Here is a 12548-nt window from a genome sequence, read left to right on the forward strand (position 1 = left end):
GTAGTTATTGAAGAACTTTTCGAACTTTTATGCGATGGGCGGCCAGAGTTTTAGAGTAGATTAATATATCATCCAGATAGATGATTACTCCTTGGTTCAACATGTCTCAAAATATTTTATTCATTAAATTTTGGAATACCGCCGGCGCATTACAAAGACCAAAAGGCATCACCAGATATTCGTAATGTCCATCTCGTGTATTAAACGCGGTCTTCCATTCATCTCCCAGTCTATTCCGCACCAGGTTGAACGCCCCCCGTAAGTCCAGCTTAATAAATATACTAGTTCCATGAAGGTGATCTAGTAATTCCAAAATCAGCGGGAGAGGATATCGGTCCTTGTGAGTTATCGCATTAAGTCCACGGTAGTCAATACATGGTCTTAATGACCCATCTTTCTTGGGAACAAAGAAGAACCCTGCTCCTGCCGGAGATGATGAAGGTCGAATAAATCCTCGTTCCAGATTTTCTTTAATGTTCTGGGACATAGCTAAAGATTCGGGCCCAGATAATGGATACACTTGGCCTCTAGGTGGACAAGTATTAGGAAGCAGATTTATGGCACAGTCAAAAGTTCAATGTGCTGGGAGTATCTCTGCATCTTTTTTGGAAAATACATCTGAAAAATCTGCATATTGTGATGGTGGTAGCAGTTTTGAGGTGGCTAGTTGGATTCTGGGCTGAGGTCTTTGCTTTAAACAGGTAGTGAAACATCCTGGTCCCCAAGCTGTAATCTGAAGAGTCCTCCAGTCAATAATGGGTGCGTGTTTTTGTAGCCAGGGGAGGCCCAAAACCACCGGGTGGACCGCTTTTTCCAAAATGAAGAAGGATATCTCCTCCTTATGGAGGATCCCCATCTGGAGAGTTATCGGGGTGGTGCAGGTGGTGACTTGACCCGAAAGATTCTCCCCCTGGATCGAGGAGATGTATAAGGGGGACTCACGATGAAGTACCGGTAATTGTAGCTGGTGGACCAGCTCTACCAGAATAAAGTTTCCTCTGAACCTGAGTCGATTAGGGCCAATGTAGTGAGAGATCCTTGAAGATAATGTATCATGACCGGAACGGTACAGTGAGGGGCGAGACTGCTCCCTAGGGTCAACCCCTCCAAGACACCTAGGTTCGGTAGTTTCCAGGACAATCGGGGCACTGAGCCAAAAGATGCCCCTTATTACTGCAGTATAGGCAAAGTCCCATTCTTCTTCGCGTTGTTTTTCCTCTGTGGTCAGGTGGCTCCTACCCAACTGCATGGGCTCCTCCTTGCCTTCAGTGGATACTTCAGGATTGTTAGAAGGAATCATAGGACGGGAGATGGTGGGAGCCAAGGGAACTGTGCGACGGTAGGCTCTCACTTCCTTGGCTCGTTGCTGTAGGTGACGATCAATATTATTATTATTATTATTATTTTTAATTTTTATATACCGAAGTTCTTGTAGGGACTACAAATCACTCCGGTTTACATAAAACGAAGAACTGCTCAACAGAGAGCTGAGCTTTACATGGAACAGTAGAACCTGTGAGGTCAATTACCGCCTCTAGATCATCTGGAATCTCTCGCGCAGCCAACTCATCTTTGATACGAGGGGAGATTCCTTCCAAAAAAATTCCTCTTAGACAATCATTCTGCCAACCCAACTCGGAAGCCAAGGTGCGGAATTCCACCGCAAACTCTGCCAACGTACAAGTTCCTTGACATAGGTTGAGGAGTTCCGAGGAGGCAGTAGACTTAAGTCCTGGTTCGTCGAATACCTGACGGAAGGTCCGAACAATTGTGGCAAGTCGTTCAAAATGGAGTCTCCTCGTTCCAAGATCAGGGATGCCCAGGCTAGGGCCTTCCCATCTAATAAGGAGATGATGAAGGACGTCTTGATTCAATCTGAGAAAACTGCTGTTCCTGTAAGGAAAATCGAATGAAGCATTGATTTAAAAATCCACGACATTGCTTGGCATCTCCAGCATAGCAAGGTGGAGCAGGCAGATGGGTTACCATACTCGTAAGGCTCGCAGTCGCAGGCGTTGGGACGGCAGCCTCTGCTCCTCGGACTGAGTCGAGCCGGTTTGCTAAACGTTCTACCATGGCGGTCAGAGCCTCAAGGCATTGTTGTTGTTGTTGTTGTTGTTGCCTCTGTTGCATGAGTTGTTGAGCCAGGCCAGGAATAGCCTGGAGACCATGCAAGTCCACTGGGTCCATGGCCTTTGCAATCTGTTCTAACCCAATCAGTAGTGGACCCTTGGTCCGGAGGGTACTCACTAAGGAGAAGTCCTATGAATCTCCTTCCGGAAGGTGGAGCGGTAACTCAATCCAGCGAATATAAGGCAGGCAACAGATAGAGCAAGGTCCAGTTCCAGGCAAGGTCAAGGCAGGCGGCAGGCAAAGCAAAGTCCAGTTCCAGGCAAGGTTAAGGCAGGCGGCAGGCAAGGCAAAACTCCAGAAGAAACCAGCAAGGACCCTGTTGCAAAGGCATCTGAGCCTTCCCGGGGAGAGGTTTAAATCTCCCCGGGTGTCTGACGTCATCATCCGGGGCCGACCCAACTCTCCTGCTTCGGCCTCTTTAAGGGGGCGGGTCCTGCCGCGCTCTCCCTGGCGCTGCTCTGGAGACGCAGGGAAAGACGCGCCGCGGCCCGTGCGATCCGCGGCCACTGCCGAGGGATCCGCCCGACCCGGTAGGAGGTCCCGGCTGGGAACCCCCTCGGCCCGGGACCGCAACACGCTTAGCTTGGTGCACAAGTTGTGCATATGCCTTGCCACAGTGAGTAAAAATAAAGAGAGAGAGGGGAGCAGCCTGAAACAGTCTTCTGGGAACTCTTCTATGGAAGGAGAAGGGGTAGTTGAGGCCTAACCAGCAAAATAGAGTTGTATGACACTTTTCCAAACCTGGAAGCCAGTCAGTGTGGTGTCCTCGGCTTCTGCGAGTAGATGGGGGATCCTCAGATAGAGCTGGAAGTATGTCTATTGGGATACCATGGCGCTCAGCAAGATTATGTAATGCACAGCAGAGCAGCACTATCTCCACTACTCTGGGTAGGGCATACATAAAAGCTCTCCCCATTTTGTCCAAACAGCAAAATCTACTTTTGAGAACTCCGAAGGTACATTCTATGACACTGCAGGTAGAACATGAGGCCTCGTTGTACCTCATTTCTGCCGGCGTGTTGGGGGTGAGAAGCCAGGTCCTGCAACCATATCCTGAATCTTCTGCAGCAAGGAGAGAAGGTCTGCATCACTCACACCAACGTGACTTTCTGATATCAATGCCAACCCTCAGCATGCTTTAAGCCCCTGGCCGTTCTGCAGTATGTCCTCCAGAGATACACATTTGTTTGACCTGACACAGTGAATATGCTAGGCCCTAAATGCACAGGCCGCAGCTTCTGTTTTACCAGTGTGATGGTCAAGACAAGCTGTGGCTGACATCCTGACTAACAAATCACGAACAGGGCACACCTGATCTGGAAGTCACTGCAGTGTGGACACTAAAAGTTGTGATTAACAAATGAAATTTCAAAAGCTCCAAATTGGAGGATTAGAAAAGCCTATTGTTTAAAGTGAACCTGGAGAAAGTGTGTGTTGTGGCTGGTCATCCACAAAGCTTTGTGGCAAGTGCATTGTTTGGCCATGCAACATTAGCGGGCCTCTCCAGCATGGAGAGAGAAAGCCGGGCCCTGGCATGCCTGTTTGTAGACCTAACTGTACAAGCCATTTGTCATGTACCCGATGCTGTCACATTCTCCACATTATTTATTAGCGTCAAGTGTGTTTTCGGGTAGGGAGGTATTTTAAATAGCACTCAGCACTCAGCTGCAGGAAGACAATGTCATTGTGTGAGTGCCTGTAAAGCCTAATGAAATGATAGCAGGTGAGGAAACTGGCAAAGGGATTCATACTCTTTCTCTATTCTGTGCTCTGAAATGGTTGAGAGAGATCCTAGAAAGCAGTGCTTGTTGAGATGATATGACTCGATTTAAAAAAATGTTGTAGTCTGAACATAGCATCAAGTATGTACATGAAAAAAAGGTCAAAAGCAAGTTTTGCCTTTACGGGAGGACCCTTGGGGAATGACAACAAAGAAAAGTACTGCTGGCATTGCTGCCTGACTGCCAGCGATAATCAGCATCAGACAAGTCACACACCAGTGAGTCCAGACACATGGTCTGGTGCAAGGAAATCACCTGTGTTTTCTTAGGATAGAGCATACACTGCACGAATATGACAATATTGGAAAGAAAAGGAAGGGGGAGAGACTGCAACACCAACACTAGCAGACAATTTGAATTTTAAAACAAAAGCTAGAATATAAAGCACCCAGAATTACTTGATATCATTATGGCAAGCACTGCTTGCTTTCTTATTTGATTGACTACTGTTTCATTATATAACCAAACAACCCCAAATTAAGAAATAGAGAGTGACAGTTCAATTATTTAATTCCATAATTTGCATCTTAAAACAGTGATGCATATCTTCCATCACTTTAAACAAAACAAAACAAAAATTCCCTGAAATAAGCAAGGATACATCAGGTCCACTATCCTTTCTTCTGTTAGGGTTAATTGAGGGTTTAATTATAACTTCCTGAAGCTTGGACATAGATGTTGTAAAAGAACAGAAAACTACAATTCAGAAACAAATAATACAAGTCATTATAAATGGAGTATTTTCAATCCGTATTCCCATGTAGATTATCTGAATGCAAATTAAGATGTTTACAGATTTTCTGTTAAAGGCACATCCAGTAGACAGTAGGGGGAATCATTTCTGTGCGCATGCTTTTCCTTTCAAACTGCCTCCATACATTTATACCTACTATTTATTTATTTATTTATTTTTGATTTTTATATACCGAGGTTCCTGTATGCGATACATATCACTCCGGTTTACATAAAACTGCAAATTCGCCCAATAGGCAGGACATAAAACAAGTGAATACAAGAACTAGAACAAGGAACTTAAACTAAAGTAATCTATAATATGAAACGGTCTAGAAGACAGCAAACAGTGAATTAAAGGGAGGGTATATGCAATCAAAAAAATAAAACGGGTATAGGGTGCGGGAAATGATTACCTCCGTTGAGCTATAGGATGAGGAAAGACACTAGGTGAGTGAAGATAGAAGAGCATGAGAGGTAACAAAGATTAAGGTAGACTGTGGGGAGCTTGCAACCCTTGAGTATTGATTAACATGCACTGAGAGATTATCATAATAAAAATGGCAGAGAAGTAAGTCCAGGGGAAGTCCGCAGGCAGTCCGAGTGAAGTTAAGTGTCAGGGAAAGCTTGGATAAAGAGCCAAGTTTTTAGGTTTTTTTTGAAAGCCGAAGGACATGGTTCTAGTTGTAGGTCTGGTGGGAGCGCATTCCATTGATGGGGACCTGCTGTAGATAGGGCCCGCTTCCTTAGAGATGTTTTCGCTGGAGGGGCATACAGAGTGCCTTTGTATGCATTTCTGATGGGTCTGGAAGATGTGTGGGGTCTCAGTTGCATGCTTAAAATGAGGGGGGAGAGGTTGTGCATCGCTTTGTGTATAATTGTGAGAACTTTAAAAAGGATCCTGTATTTGATAGGCAGCCAGTGTAGGGTATGGAGGATGGGGGTGATGTGTTCTCTTCTGTTGGAATTGGTGAGAATTCTGGCTGCGGCGTTCTGTACCATCTGTAGAGGTTTGATGGTGTTGGTGGGGAGTCCAAGCAGGAGGGAGTTAAATTAATGGATCTTCGATAGAATGATTGATTGTAGCACCAGGCGGAAGTCATTGAAGTGAAGGAGTGGTTTTAGCTTTCTAAGGACTTGCAGTTTGTAAAAGCACTCCTTTGTGGTGGTGTTTATAAATTTTTTAGGTTTAGCTGGTTGTCCAGCCAGGCTCCTAGATCTCTGATATATGGCGATGGGTTAAGGTTTGAGATTGTAGGTTGAGAAAAGCTTGTTGGGTTGAGCAGGGCATAATTGTCGTCTTGAGAGATGATGAGCATTTCCGTTTTGTTGGAATTGAGAACTAGGTTAAGGCTGGAGAGTAGGTGCTTGATTGACTGAAGGCAGTCATTCCAGTGGGTCAAGGTTTTATGAAGGGATTCAGTGATCGCGATGAGAATTTGTACATCGTCCACATAGAGGTAATGAGTTAGCTTTAGATTTGCGAGTAACTAATGTTGTTGCTGCAGTTTCTTTGGGGGGGGGGGGAGGGAAATTACCCCCATGATTTGGATAATGCAAGTGTATGCATGGACTTCCAAACTCCAGTCTAACCCTGCCCATAGGAATACCTATTCACACTATGGGTAACAGCATGGGCAACTTTCAAAAAAGCCCATTTTCGTGGGTTAAGCACTGTTTTATCAGAAGGAATGTATTTTTTTCATTACCCTCTAAATGGATGGCACTTGTCACCTTTATTAGGAAATTATGACTGGACAGTGATCCTCACTACCTGATATAATCAAAATCAGATTCAAATTCCAAACTGAACTCTCAATTAAAATATAAAATATAAACAATAGGATTAGTATGGAGTTAGCCCCCAAAGGTGTCTAAGTAAGCCAGCAAGAGGATGAATGCCCATTTCCTACTCTTACTAGTCTAAACAGCTGAAAGTTGTGCTAGCAGTTAAAATTCATTTATTCGCTTTGTTGTCTACCGATTGTCTACCGATTGCTGTCCAGTTCCCATTCAAAACTTTATCCGGGTAACTTTATCCAAATATATTCAGCGGGAGATGTGTACCACTGAATATTTGTTTAAAGTTCTGCAGATAACTTAGCTGCAGGCCAGCTTCCTAAATATTGACCTCAGTGGAACCAGAAAAGGTACAGAGAAAGGTGACCAAAATGATAAAGGGAATTAAACAATTCCATTATGAGGAAAGACAAGAAGGTAGGTTTCTTTAGCCTGAAGAAAAGACAGCTGAAAGGAGATATGATAGATGTTTATAAAATCATGTGTAGAAATAGTAAATAGGGAATTATTTTTTTACCCGTTCCAAATGTTCTAGGGCTAAGGGACACTCCATGAAGCTAATAGCTATCGCGTTCAAAACAAATCAGAGAAAGCATTTTTTTTTACTCAGAGCACAATTAAACTGTAGAATTTGTTGCCATATGATGTGATAAAAGCAGTTAGTGTAGCTGGGTTTAAAAAGAGGTTGGAGAAGTTCCTAGTGGAAAAGTCCATTATGCATTATTAGTAGGCTTGAGAAAGCCACTGCTTATCCCTGGTTATGAGCAAGAAGGATTGGATCTATTCTTTACCATCCTGCCAGGTACTTTTTAACCTGGATTTGCAATTATTAGAGACAGGATACTAGGCTTGATGGACCCTTAGTCTGACCTAGTATGGCTGTTCTTTTGTTTTTATGTTCTTACGAGTGTTTTTAACAACTCTGTAACCACAAGAATTTGATGCCTCAGGAAGTACTGGTATGAGTTCAATGAATCTATTCTTTATTGATTAATTATAAAGGGGATGGAACAGCTTTCCTATGAGGAAAGGCTGAAGAGGTTAGGGCTGTTCAGCCTGGAGAAGAAATGGCTGAGTGGGGATATGATAGAGTTCTACAAAATCATAAAAGGACTTGAATGGGTAAATGGGAAATGGTTATTTACTCTTTCACATAATACAAGCACTTGGGAGCACTCCATGAAATTAGCAAGTAGCAACTTTAAAACAAATTATAAAAAATTATTTTCTGTCAATGCGCAATTAAGCTCTGGAATTCATTGCCAGAGGATGTGGTTAAGGTACTTAATGTAGTTAGGTTTAAAAACAGTTTGGATAAGCTCCTGGAGAAGTCCATAAACTGCTATTAATCAATAGGGAATGAACTATTCTGGGATGCTGCTTTTAGAAATGCTATCGAGATACAACCAATCTAAAGCAACCTCTGGAAGGGACATAGAAGGGTCTTCCCAAGGAGCTATCCCTAGGGGCTTATGAGCTGCGCAGCCTTGATTTGATACTTCAGAATTGGAAACATTTAAAAACCGCAGCTATCTGTCTCCAAAAGAGAAGCTTCCTTTGCTGTATAGAGTACGTTTGCAGCATGTGTATTTATTTCAGAATTATTTTTTTGAATCATAGCACTTTCCCCAGGGGAAGGCAAGAGTTATAAGCCCTGTGGCATCCAATGAAGCTGGTAAGATTAAGCCCTTTGCTGACAGCCTCTTCTACAAGTGAGAATCATCTCACATGCATAATCCTCCCTGTGATAGAGAGAGCTACCAGCACTCTTCTCCAAGATAGCTCTTTTTATCTAAACAACTTCATTTTCTTGAAACATCCCTGGGCAAAAAAAAAAGAAAAATCATAACAACTCTGTCCTGCTTCCAGAATATTAATAGCAAGCTGTTTTCAAAAACGCAGCAGTCATGCAGAAAAGAACCAACCCGTGAATGGAACGCACAGTCTCTGTCCTTCGAGAAAAGAAGGCACCACAGTGATGCTCTCTACATAGTCAAGGTAACTTCCTCTACATAAGCTCTAATGTATTTAGTTAGATTTCTATTCTATATTCTGTTCTCTACCTGGAGCATTATATGTGACACTCGCACATACAGTTTTTTACTTGTTAAACTTATAATTATTTGAACATCTGCTGTCATCTTTTCTCAGTTTTTCCCAAGTTACCATAACTCCTTGTTTATTGTAATTTCTCTCTTCTCTTTACCGTTAATGTTATAATACCCCAGTTCCCTGTAAACCGATGTGATACTTTTCATGAATGTCGGTATATAAAAGAGTTAAATAAATAAATATATAAACTTTCAAACAGCTCCATGCAGCCCCACATCCGTGTGTACATGGCTGCACGGAAATCTACGACAGTATTTTATAACCTGCACGTAAGAGGCATGCGCAGATTATAAAGTACACGGATGTATGGTTCTGCACGAATGCCTGTAATGCATTGAAAGCATGTACTTTTCCTACCTATTTTTAAAAGATACCCACGTACATTTTACATGCAAAAAAAAATTGCGACTTGCTTGCATAAAATTGTTTGCGCATGGAAGTCGGTATATTTTAAAACACGTGCACTGAATTGAACTCACCAGTTTGCCAAACTTTTCACCAGTTTGCCCAGTCCTCCAGGTCATTGAGACCACCCCCCAACACACACACACATTTCACCCAGATCATCCACGCAACCAAACAATTGATGAGTCTGCTATCAATTGTCGAAGATAATGAACAGGTGTAAAATTATGCAAATACATTGACAAATATACTAGTGTGGATCTCTCTTACTTAATAGCAACTTGCATGAGTAACTCTTAGCCCACCCTGGAAATGCTCCTTGATGCCCCTTTTTTCATGCGGAAATAAGTAAGTGAGCCTGATAGTACGTGTGCATTTTTGCAGTGTTTAAAATAGCATATATGCGAGTACATGCAAATTTTGCCTGAATAAATGTTTTGAAAATTCACCCTTTAGAGTAGTAAGTTATAAAAGTAAGCCCCATTTTTTGGCTAAGCTGACTAAGGAATATTGGAACCATTTTTAAAATTTTCATACTAACCCGAAGGCCTGTAAAATAATTTTCAAAGGGACCTTCTCTTTAAAATTTGCTTGCAAGTCCATTAGTACACGCAAGCAGGTACAATTAAAGCACATATGAGTATTTCCTTGGCAGCTCCACCGGCCCCCTCTCCCTGCCCCGTTCCCTGTGCTGTAAAACCTGCAGAGTTACAGGACTACCTTTGGAGGCTATTTTTACCAGATAAAAATATTTGAAAACTGTTCTCCCCAATATAAGAACATAAGATATGCCACACTGGGTCAGACAAAGGGTCCATCAAGCCCAGTATCCTGTCAACAACAGTGGCCAATCCAAGTTTCATGCACCTGGCAAATACACAAACATTAAATAAATCCCATGCTACTAATACCAGCAACAAGCAGTGGCTAAACCTTTTGCAGAGAGCCTATTTAAGGGTGGCTTGTATGCAAAGCTGAGTGTTAAAATGAGGGAGATTCTTGTAAGTATCTGTAGACTAGCTGTGCATTACTTACAGAAAGGCCCAGCCGCTACAATAGCAAAGGCTCGTTCATCTTCTACTATGGACAGAGCATTTTGCATACTCTATCCCCCAGTTTTTCAACTAACTTTTCTAATAGTAGACAGGTCAATACAGTAAAGTGCGGCCGCAGTTACCCCGCTCCTAACCCGCTTTCTACTCACTTTCCAGCCGCGTAAGCCCTTCCTGCGATACACAATCCCCTTTAACCCATTCTTACCGCCTCTTTAAATCACCGGGTAACCCCTTCCGCCCGCGGCATGTATATTAGATGTAAACGATCGAATTAGCTATTCCCTCCCATACAGTAACGCGCGGCCCGACTATCGCTTTTTTACCCTGCCGTTTTGCCGCGCATTTAACCTGCTAACTTACCGCCTACCCTTACCCCTGCGTTAGAGGCAGGGGTAAGGTTAGGCGGCAAACTTTCCCCCAGCCCCCGCTCACCTGCCCTGGCCACGTCAATGGGTGCTGGTCTCCGGGACAGCCCCAGTCCTCTCCCTGTCCTCCCGAAGCAACGAAAGCGGAAAAAAATCGAAAAAATCGAAAAAGTGGAAAAAGAAAAAGTAGCAACGAAGTGGACGGTTCTCCTACGCTCGGGATTGCCAGTCCTCTCTCCCCTCCTCCCGAAGCAAGACGCGTAAAGCAGCCTTGCTTCGGGAGGAGGGGAGAGAGGACTGGCAGTGTAAAGCAACGACTTACTTTTTTTGCAGCCCTCCTCCGGAGACGGACATCGGCGGAGACTGACCGCGGCTCCCCTGCCTCCCGGAGGCGAAGATGGATGCCTGCACAGGCGAAAGCGGCCCCTGTGCGTGCAATTGGGCCGCTCAAGGCGTGACGTCACGACGTTTGGCGTCATGACATGTGACGTCACGTCTTGAGCGGCCCAATTGCACGCACAGGGGCCGCTTTCGCCTGTGCAGGCATCCATCTTCGCCTCCGGGAGGCAGGGGAGCCGCCGTCAGTCTCCGCCGATGTCCGTCTCCGGAGGAGGGCTGCAAAAAAAGTAAGTCGTTGCTTTACACTGCCAGTCCTCTCTCCCCTCCTCCCGAAGCAAGGCTGCTTTACGCGCCTTGCTTCGGGAGGAGGGGAGAGAGGACTGGCAATCCCAAGCGTAGGAGAACCGTCCACTTTGTTGCTACTTTTTCTTTTTCCACTTTTTCGATTTTTTCGATTTTTTTCCGTGGATGCCTGCACGAGCGAAAGCGGCCCCTGTGCGTGCAATTGGGCCGCTCAAGGCGTGACGTCACGACGTTTGGCGTCATGACATGTGACGTCACGTCTTGAGCGGCCCAATTGCACGCACAGGGGCCGCTTTCGCTCGTGCAGGCATCCATCTTCGCCGGGAGGCAGGGGAGCCGTGGTCCGTCTCCGCCAATGTCCGTCTCTGGAGGAGGGCTGCGAAAAAAGTAAGTTGTTGCTTTACACTGCCAGTCCTCTCTCCCCTCCTCCCGAAGCAAGGCTGCTTTTCGCGCCTTGCTTCGGGAGGAGGGGAGAGAGGACTGGCAATCTCGAGCGTAGGAGAACCTACGCCTTACCTGTCATTTCAAATGTCATTTGAAATGACATTTGAAATGACAGATACCAGCGTGTCTGTGAAGCGTTAGGCCAGCGCACCCAGGATACTGTATAGCGCTCTATACAGTAAAACGGGTTGCGCGGGCCTAACATTTCACGGACGCTTCTTGGACGCGGCTTGTATTTGCAAGCAATTTAAATACAGTATCGAGCGGTAGGTGAGCCGGACTGTGCGTGCGGCAACCGCGGGTGCGCCCGGCACTAACACAGCTCTTCCTACCGCTCCTTACTGTATCGGCCTGAAAGTTAGGCAGGGAAATTTTCAAAACCATTTACTTGGGTAAAACGTTATTTAACTGATTAAATGAGCATTCTGAATGTTGTCCTTCCTCAATGCAGCTCAATGTATGTTCAAACTTCCAAAGCATGATGTAAACCGCTCTGAGTGCTTCATACGAATAAAGTGGCATATAAATTGTAATACATGCATAAATAGATAAATGCATGCTCTTTGCCAGACAGCAAGGAGGCAAGTTCCGGGAAGGAAAATAATGCTGGAAAACTGCATTTTCAGATCTATACACTGTACAGAAACATAGAAACATGACAGCAGAAAAAGACCATACATTCTATCTAGTCTGCCCATCCACACAACTTCTAAGTCAATGGTTCCCTACCCTGTCCCGGGGGACCCCCCAGCCAGTCGGGTTTTCAGGTTATGTACATGTAAATTTTCTCTCATGCATATTCATTGGGGATATCTTGAAAACCCGAATGGCTGGGGGGGTCCCTGGGACAGGGTTGGGAACCACTGTTCTAAGCTTTACAGGGGCTAATATTCAGTCACTGGCTGGATTGCAAAGTTAGCCAGATAAAATTATCTGGATAACTTTGGAGGGATATTCGGTGGTGCAGCCGCACTATTGAATATAGCTAATGTGACGAGTCACATTGCTTGCCCAGTGTTTTCAGCTTGGAGAAGAGACGACTGAGGGGGGATATGATAGAGATGTTTAAAATCATGAGA

The sequence above is a fragment of the Rhinatrema bivittatum genome, chromosome 5 (assembly GCF_901001135.1).
Source record: "Rhinatrema bivittatum chromosome 5, aRhiBiv1.1, whole genome shotgun sequence".
Taxonomy (NCBI): domain Eukaryota; kingdom Metazoa; phylum Chordata; class Amphibia; order Gymnophiona; family Rhinatrematidae; genus Rhinatrema; species Rhinatrema bivittatum.